The sequence below is a fragment of the Lepidochelys kempii genome, chromosome 5 (genome assembly GCF_965140265.1).
Source record: "Lepidochelys kempii isolate rLepKem1 chromosome 5, rLepKem1.hap2, whole genome shotgun sequence".
NCBI classification, from domain to species: Eukaryota; Metazoa; Chordata; order Testudines; family Cheloniidae; genus Lepidochelys; species Lepidochelys kempii.
This window is the reverse complement of record NC_133260.1, coordinates 113,812,801-113,823,346: the sequence shown is the minus strand read 5'-3', so window position 1 is coordinate 113,823,346 and position 10,546 is coordinate 113,812,801.

Below are 10,546 nucleotides of genomic sequence, written 5' to 3'. Positions count from 1 at the left end.
ACTTAAAAAAAACCCTCTCTATAAAGTGGGTGTATTAAAATCATTTTTAAATGAAAATTGTTTGTGGTACAGAATACTATAAATTGAATAGGTTTTTCATAATGGGGAAAAAGTTGGTCAGTGTCAGCTTCTACCAGAACAATACCCCAAATTCTCCATCAAGTTTGGTCCTGTAAGGGTAATTAGGGTTGTACTTTGAGTCACTATGCCATGATTCTCATGCAACATATTTAAAGGCACATACAACTAAGCACATTCACAATAGAATTTCTGATATGTTACGAACGACAGGTATATTAACATTCATGCTCCCATCTCACATTTCACTGGGAGTAGCATGTACAGTGTATGGGAGCATCTCACCAGATATTTTTAGCATACCAAAATAATTATAATGAATATACATATTTTCTATGTGAAGTCCATGTGAACACGTCCTTTGATTACACTTAGTTTAATGTGCTTTAAGGGACATGTAGTTACTAAATTTTCTGCTCTTACAACTTTCAAAGTCTGAGCATGTAATGGCTTAGAAACAGAATTTTGACAGATATGTATAGTTTCAGAGTTTTGGGGATTGATTCAGAAAAGCATCCAAAAGTTTGGATACTTATCTGAACCTCTTGAGTCTTGAAATTGGAGTAGAACTCTGACAAAAACAGGATTTTTAATGAAGTTTCTAGAGTTTCTGATCATGGCCAAATATATATATAAAACAGTACTTTTTTGTTGCATTCAGCATTATCTGTTGTGGTCCAAAGTACAGAGTTTCCATGAAAAAATTCTAATTAAAAAAAAATCTATCTGAACATTTTAGATAAAAAAATTGGTTTTAATTTATATTTAATTCTAACGGAGTTAAATGAAGATTCCATAATGAATAATTTATTAATTGAGTTTGGTCTCTTTTTCTGTTTTGTGACTTGTCCATAAACAGGTTGTAATGGTCTTACATTTGTTATTGGAAATTGTGTAAATTTCTTCACAATACTTTCTCCCTAATAGTTTGCCACAGTTCATTGTGAGTATCTGATAGGTAAGCTTTGAAATTTAGTGTTAGTTAGCTTCCTAACTCCAGTGCCATTGGTTTGTGCCCTGTCTAGACAATTTAGTCATTTTGATTTGTATTACAGTAGCATCCTGAGGCTCCAGCAGAGATCAGGCCCTCCTTGTTCTAGGTGGTGTATGAATACATAGCAAGAATGAGTCCTGCCTTGACAATCTAAATAGACAAAACTGGTTCCTATTTTACAGTTGGGAAACTAAGGCACACAGAAACTCAGTGAATTGTCCAAGGTCACACAGTCAGCCTGTGGCACAGTAAGGAACTGAACCCAGATCTCCTAGGTGCTAGTACAGTGTCTTAACCACAGGATCATCCTTCCTTTCCTTTCCTTGTGCAACTAAACAACAGTAACTAACTTTTTTCATGTGTGTACTTGTTTGGTGCATTGAACCCCAAACACAGTCCAAACTTCAAATGTGAAATATTACAGTTCAACTTACAGTCTGAAACTCTATTAAACAGAGCTTTAAATGGATGAATGCACTATAAGGTGGGTAGAAAGCTGGCTAGATTGTCGGGCTCAACGGGTAGTGATCAATGGCTCCATGTCTAGTTGGCAGCCGGTATCAAGTGGAGTGCCCCAAGGGTCGGTCCTGGGGCCGGTTTTGTTCAATATCTTCATAAATGATCTGGAGGATGGTGTGAATTGCACTCTCAGCAAATTTGCGGATGATACTAAACTGGGAGGAGTGGTAGATACGCTGGAGGGGAGGGATAGGATACAGAAGGACCTAGACAAATTGGAGGATTGGGCCAAAAGAAATCTGATGAGGTTCAATAAGGATAAGTGCAGGGTCCTGCACTTAGGACGGAAGAACCCAATGCACAGCTACAGACTAGGGACCGAATGGCTAGGCAGCAGTTCTGCGGAAAAGGACCTAGGGGTGACAGTGGACGAGAAGCTGGATATGAGTCAGCAGTGTGCCCTTGTTGCCAAAAAGGCCAATGGCATTTTGGGATGTATAAGTAGGGGCATAGCGAGCAGATCGAGGGACATGATTGTTCCCCTCTATTCGACATTGGTGAGGCCTCACCTGGAGTACTGTGTCCAGTTTTGGGCCCCACACTACAAGAAGGATGTGGATAAATTGGAGAGAGTCCAGCGAAGGGCAACAAAAATGATTAGGGGACTGGAACACATGAGTTATGAGGAGAGGCTGAGGGAGCTGGGATTGTTTAGCCTGCAGAAGAGAAGAATGAGGGGGGATTTGATAGCTGCTTTCAACTACCTGAAAGGGGGTTCCAAAGAGGATGGCTCTAGACTGTTCTCAATGGTAGCAGATGACAGAACGAGGAGTAATGGTCTCAAGTTGCAGTGGGGGAGGTTTAGACTGGATATTAGGAAAAACTTTTTCACTAAGAGGGTGGTGAAACACTGGAATGCGTTACCTAGGGAGGTGGTAGAATCTCCTTCCTTAGAGGTTTTTAAGGTCAGGCTTGACAAAGCCCTGGCTGGGATGATTTAACTGGGAATTGGTCCTGCTTCGAGCAGGGGGTTGGACTAGATGACCTTCTGGGGTCCCTTCCAACCCTGATATTCTATGATTCTATGATTAAAACTTACCGGTAATTACTCCAAAATTTTCAGCTCAGGCTTATAATGAAAACTGTCTTACACCCTTAACTATAGAGTCATTAGTATGGCTCCATAATACATAAGTGACCTAGAAGCATGTTAGTGCTGCCCTAGGACAAGTCTAAGTCATACAATGGCATTTTCCCTGAGTAGGTGTATTTAGCTCATTTAATCGAGGATTTGATTGATTGCACCTCTCTTTTTGGCTAGCATGCTTGTCAGGGATATAAAGGGTTGACAGTGTATTAGTCATTTGCCCAGAGAGAAAGCTTTCGTAATGAACTGAAAACCTGAAAATTGTGTTTGTGTTTGTTTAAGCTTTCCTTTTCTTGTACTAATGAAATTTATGCAAACACCACATAAACGGGTGAAACTGATAGATGTTGTGGTGTGGGATGCAATAGGGCAAGGTGTTAAATAATTTATTACATGTCAACTTAAAAAAAAAAAGCCACAACCTTTTTGCTTGCATGTTATTCTGAAATTATCCATGCCAGGTAAATTAATAGCACATGGGAGAAACAAAGCAGTACAAACTTGTCACTTCTATATTATTTGTGTGTCCTCCAGGTAATGGCAAATCTGAACATGATAGCCCGAGAGGTCTGTACACAATAAACATTGATTTCTTCATCTTAATAAAAATAATCATGCAAGCTGGGGGTGAGGGGAGAGGACATGATGACTCATAGAACTGGCAATGGAATAAAGGATACATTTAAAATGTGTTTGGCACAGAGCCTTAAGAATGAGCGATCTTGGAATCTGAACTTCCCTCCTTTCACCTTTAAAATAGTGGTCTTGATCCAAAGTCCATTGAAATCAATCGAATTGTTGCCAAGAAGCTAACATCATTCTGGGATGTATTAGCAGGAGCATTGTAAGCAAGACACAAGAAGTAATTCTTCTGCTCTACTCCACACTGATTAAGCCTCAACTGGAGTATTATGTCCAGTTCTGGGCGCCACATTTCAGGAAACAAGTGGACAAATTAGAGAAAGTCCAGAGAAGAGTAACAAAAATGATTAAAGGTCTAGAAAACATGACCTATGAGGGAAGACTGAAAAAACTGGGTTTGTTTAGTCTGGAGAAGAGAAGACAGAGGGGACATGATAACAGTTTTCAAGTACATAAAAGGTTGTTACGAGGAGGAGGGAAAAAATTGTTCTTAATCTCTGAGGATAGGACAAGAAGCAATGGGCTTAAATTGCAGCAAGGGCGGTTTAGGTTGGACATTAGGAAAAACTTCCTGTCAGAGTGGTTAAGCACTGGAATAAATTGCCTAGGGAGGCTGTAGAATCTCCATCATTGGGGAATTTTAAGAGCAGGTTGGACAAACACCTGTCAGGGATGGTCTAGATAATACTTAGTCCTGCATTGAGTGCAGGGGACTGGACTAGATGACCTCTCGAGGTCCCTTCCAGTTCTATGATTCTATGAATACTCCCAGTGACTTCAATGGGTTTTGCATTAGACCGTGAATGAGGCATACAGGTTGGAGTGCAAGTTGCATTGCGGCTGCTTATTCTGTATCTTTCTGTGGATAAATGAAGAACTTCAGCTTCCAGAGATGTCAAAGCAATGAGTTTTGTGAGCACTAGAGTCCTGATTTTCTACTGCTTTGTACCTTGTGTAGGCTTTACACCAGTATGCAATGGGCCCAATTCTCCTGTCATGCTTGTGTAAACCTGAAGTAACTCCATTGACTTTAACGTCAACTGGCGTGAAACTGGCCGAAGTGAGTCCAAGGAGTATAAAGTGGGTGTAAAATGCTACCAGAATTTGAATTCTCCATTCTTTCACACCAGTGGCAGCCTTTAACCCTACTTTGTACAGGTATAAGTTACTATACAAAGTGAAAGGCAGTGGTGGAGAATCAGGCCTTAAAGGATGAATCCTGCATTACAGTTCTAAGAATAATTGATTGTTTAGCTTACTGGGCCAATGGGAAAAACCCCAACAACAACTACTTTTTTTTTTTTTTTAATTTTAGAGGGGTCAACCCGAAATGAGAAACAGTCAGTTCTCTTGGTGAAATAAAAACAAACAAACAAATTTGGTTTGAATTGACTGAAATGATTCGTTTGACTTGAAACAAAACATTTAATTGCATTTTCAGGTTTTCAAAACTTTTTATTAAATTCAGGCAAATTTCAAAACAAATTATAATCTTGAAACTAAAAACTGAAATACTTTGTTTTGAAAATGTAATGAAACATTTCAATTTTTTCTCAATTTTTTTCCCCAGATGAAACTATTCACCAAATTTGCAAATAATTTTGATTGACTTGAAACTGCATTTTTTTGGTGAATAAAAAACTCATCTGAAAAGTTTCACCCACCTTTACCTATGAATAATTCACATTTGCCTGCCACTGCTGGCAGTCACCTTGCTGGCTGGCTGCTGCCTGTGGGTCTAGTACTCCTGCTGCACGTACAGATTTGAGGGATCTGGCAGGCTGTCTGCCTCTGTGAATAGTCATCACAAGGCTGGGAAGGGGAGCAGGCTGAAACCTGAAGATGTCCATTAATTTGCCTAGCCTCTAGTTAAAGGTGTATGGTTCACACTTAAGAGATGCATTCCGAATGCATCCGATGAAGTGAGCTGTAGCTCACGAAAGCTTATGCTGAAATAAACTGGTTAGTCTCTAAGGTGCCACAAGTACTCCTTTTCTTTTTGCGATTACAGACTAACAGGGCTGCTACTCTGAAACTTAAGAGATGGGCTCCCAGAATGCCCCTCATGGATTTGAGTCCTCAGGGGGCAGCAAAAATAGTCTTCCACTCCTGGCTAAAAACTTTAAAAGCTTATTGCACAAAGCCTTGGGCACCAGACACCAAATTGCTGTCTTTAAATTTTATATGTCTGAATTTATACTGAATAGTTTTTAACAGGATTTTTACCAGTAGGTTTATTGTTGCCTAGATCTCAATGAATGAGAGACCATCTTCTAAACTAAAATAATCATTTTTTCCCTTTTAACCATATCTCAACTGAATCTTGTCTGGCTGGCAATGTGCAGATTTGAATATAGCAGGGATCAACATGGACAAGTAACCTATAAATATGTTAACACACATAGGGTTACATTACAAATTATTATGAGAAAGCAGCCATAAATCCCTGACTCAGAAAAATACTTACGCACTTGCTTGATTTCAACAGCAATCCTGACATGTTTAAGATTAAGCACTTATTTAAATGCTTTGCTGGACTGCTGGGTGGGGGGGGCAGCGGGGGGGGTGTCTAAATTATCTGTCAAATAACGACTCTATTCATATACTGATGTTTTAAACACAGGACAATCCTATCTCCTGAAAATATGTAATATGTAAACAATAAATAGCCTTTGTAAGTAATTCTGGGCCTCCTTCTCAGACTAAAAAAGAACAACATAAAAATAAATAGCAGCCTAGAATACATATTTCGCCAGAGCCATTTCTTAAAAAAAAATCTAGAAGCCACAATTTTTGATTTGTTCTGAATCTGGCAAAACAGCATTTCCCATCTCTAGTAAAAATTCCTATGAATTTTTTGTTAGTGCATATGTGCAATAGGCACTTTTCAGAGTTAAATACCTTGGCCAGTTCACATACCCGTTTCCTTTCCAACATGCACACAGAATATCCAGTTATACCAATGTTCAATGTGGACATTTTGATCTACTCTTTCTCCTACTGAGGTCAATGGGAGTTTTGCCAATGACCTTAATGTGAATAAAACTGAGTACACAGATTACAAAATATAATATAGGTTTCAGAGTAACAGCCGTGTTAGTCTGTATTCGCAAAAAGAAAAGGAGTAGCTCACGAAAGCTTATGCTCAAATAAATTGGTTAGTCTCTAAGGTGCCACAAAATATAATATAGTTTACATCAAAACCTGACATTAAAAACCATGTGAAGTCTCCAGCTTCTATTTTGTTCCACTCTGATCACTTAAAAACATTCTAATGGACTGTCTCAAATTATATTAAAAACATCTATTGTTCCTCAGCTGATTTCTTGCATGCCAGTGCTTATGGAGGAGTTTAAACCCCTTCCAAAACAAACTGTTGCAGTGATTTAAGTGCTGGAATCAAGAGTGACTGCGCATATAGCATCAGTTCTTGCATAGTTCATAAATATTTAAAATGCTAACATTTACTGTGCAATCACATATAGCAACTGCACAGGTTAATATTTGAAGAATAAATTTGTGCATATAAAGAGAGAGGTCAGCGACTCTTGTTTATTTGATCACATTTTATTTTCCATGAGTTATGCAGACAGAAATAGCATAGGAGAGGTAAAGGAAAAGGAGAGACGTGGGACAATAGGATCCAATGGTCTTTCAAGAATTAAAACAAACTAGTATTTTATTGCAATAAATCATTTCTCCCCCTCTGCCCTGACCATTTTCTTTCTTACTAATATTTGAGTGGACTTTATTCCTTGGAAAGGTGAGAGACTGATGCCTCTGGAGACTGAAATCCTCTATCCACAGAACATGTCAATCACGGGCAACAATATAAACAGTATAAATCTTCCCATACTGTATTACCCTACCAATGTACCTAAACCTTGATGGGGACAAAGGGTGCATAGGAGTGGCAGAATATCCAGTCTCTTTGTCCATTCAGTCCTGGCCGTTCCACTGAGACTGCCAACAAGGGTATCAATTGATTTTTAATTTACACATTTCTGGAGTGTTTGGTTAGTATTTTTTAAAAAATAAGTACTTTTTTGGGGTGGAGGGGTAAATCGCAATTTTTAATGTTAACTATTGTGGCCTCCCAACTGTATGAGAAACTATACACGTGTATATAAAAACTTGCTGCTGAGGGGGTGGTATACAGCTTTTGATTGCTGTGAATTTTGGTTCTGGGCAATTTGTGAAATGTTATTCCTGTATGCAGTGTAAGTATAAAGAAGCAAATCTTGTTCCTATTTATATGTCCAAAGTCTGCAAAGCAACAGTTAGCACACGGTTTTGCTGAACTTGCCTTGAGAGAGAAAATGCAGGCTAGAAAGACCATTCATCCCCTCCAATGTGCCTTATGCGTGTTTTGCAGGGGTACGGGAACAATTTGTATAGTGGGGGTGCTGAGAGCCATCGGACCAAACTGTAAACCCTGTAAACAATGGAAACCACTTCAAGCCAGGGGATACTGCCACCCTCCCAGCACCCCTAGTTCCAGCACCTCTTGTGTTTTGTGGTGATTTTCTTCACAAGAGCGCAAAGGGGAGGCTGGGGTTGTGGGAAGACATACCCAACAGGCCTACAGCTTCTTGGTTTCATGAGCCCAAAGTGGCAGCGACAGCGATCGCTTCTAAAACCCATGCACTGAGGAGCAGTTAAGCCTTGACCACACTGGTGCCACTCATCTTGGGGTGACGAATTCCGTTCCCCGATCCTCATAGAGATTTACTACGTAAAGAGCTCTTGTTTGGACTTTGCACAATGGTGAGAGAGCTATTACACGTACATGCTCAGAGGGCCAGTGTAGCTTCAGCAGGCACAAATTTGGCTTCCTATGCATAATTTACTGTACTTCATCAAATGCAAGTCCACCCTTGTCTTCAATGGCCTGATCCTAAGCCCTGATCCAATGGGAATCTTTCCATTGTCTTCAATGAGTTTTGGATCGGGCTCTAAATTCTTTGAAATGCCACGTCTATGTATTCGCTTACAATAGTCTTGTCTCTTACTTAGAGAAAGTTTTCATGTTCTCCAGCTCAGTTTCAGGGGTTTTACAAAAATGATTCAGTCCAAGGAAAAGAGATAAAAACATTTTACATTCTTCTTTTACTCTAGATTAAAGAAATTAAAAATAAATGTTGTTCTGGATCCAATCCAAACAGAACAATGTGATAATTTCTTAATAAAGATGCATACACACTTAATAATAAATATAAACCTGATCTTCCAGTCCTTAGGTAACCCTCTGAATGAAGCAATGAGCATTTCACCCAACTAAGGACTGCAAGATCAGACCCTTCATTTTGTTAACAGGGAATCATTCACGTAACTCTTCCAATCAAATAGTACAATGAACTACAATGAAACAGGTGTAAGCAATTAGTGGTCAAGTCCCACAGCCCCTTATACTGGAGAGTTGTCCTTTGTCACCCAAGGAGTTACGGATTTCAGTAGGACTCGGTGTGAGTAAGGATTCCCCCAAGTAAGGATCTCAGGATCAGGTCCCCAAACAATTAATAAACACACTGTGGAATAGAATGTAAAGGCAGAGTGATGAATTCTAACCTGCTTTACACCTCAGACAGTTTTGCTGCAGTGAGAGGTCTTAGAATTTGTAAAGGCAAAATTTGGATCAATATATTGACATGTATAGGAAGTTTAATTTTTAATAAATTTGTATATAATCAGTTTAAACAGTAACAATAATTAGTTATGTCTATTTTACGTAACTATATGTGTGTATATAGTGGTTTAATTTATTATCTGGTAAAAAGAAAATGCCAGGGTAGTTTCCACATTATTTGCACATTTCATCTAATGGTTCATCCCTAAATAACATATTCTTTTCTTGCCCTCACCATATCCATTCTGGCAAGAAATTTCAGCTGGAATTGCTTTACTGCTGCAATCAGCAATTATCAGCAATGAAAAATCATTCCAAACAATGATACAAGATGAGCTGAAATTGTTTGATTTTTCATAATATCTATGGGAAGAAGGGGACACTTGCACTTGATAAAATAGCAAAGGAAGACATCTTTGTGGTATCTTTCTATCTGTATTATAAATATATACACACAGTGAATATTTCATTTAATACATATTACAAATTTTAATTAATAATGGATATTTAAAGTGACTTGACTGAAGCAAATACTCACCAGCAACCACACACCACATCACAGAAACACTAACCCAGGAACCAATCCCTTTAACAAACCTCGTTGCCTACTCTGTCCCCATATCTACTCTAGTGACACCGTCAGAGGACCCAACCACATCAGCCACACCATCAGAGGCTCATTCACCTGCATGTCTACTAATGTGATATATGCCATCATGTGCCAGCAATGCCCCTCTGCCATGTACATTGGCCAAACCGGACAGTCCCTGCATAAAAGAATAAATGGACACAAATCGGACATCAGGAATGGTAACACACAAAAGCCAGTGGGAGAACACTTCCATCTTCCTGGACATTCTATAACAGATTTGAAAGTAGCTCTACTTGAACAAAAAAAACTTCAGAAACAGACTTCAAAGAGAAACAGCAGAACTAAAATTCATTTGCAAATTTAACACCATCAGTTTGGGTTTGAATAGGGACTGGGAGTGGCTGGCTCATTACAAAAGCAGTTTTGCCTCTCGTAGAATTGACACCTCCTCATCTATTATTGGGAGTGGACTACATCCACCCTGATCAAATTGGCCCTGTCAGCACTGGTTCTCCACTTGTGAGGTAACTCCCTTCTCTTCATATGTCAGTATATTTATGTCTGCATCTGTAATTTTCACTCCATGCATCTGAAGAAGCGGAGTTTTTACCCACGAAAGCTTATGCTCAAATACATCGGTTTGTCTTTAAGGTGCCACCGGACTCCTTGTTGTTTTTATTGGCTAAAAATTCCAACATTATAAGTCACGCATTTGACTAGAAGCAAAGAAGCATTTCAAATTAATCACACATTTCAACAAGTCCAGGCAGGAAACTGACACAGATCAGTTGCCTATTATGATGAGAAGTTTATGGTTCTCTCTCTTAAGGCACTTCATAGAGTTTAGAATCTGAGGCCAGAAGCAACCTGTCTGACCTTCTTCATCCTCACTTCAAACACTGCACAAGCCCTGGCAAACATAAACTACACACCCAGTCTCACATGTTGGGCTCAACCCTGCTTTATTCTGGTAAAAAACCCATCAATATCCCATCAGGATATCCCATC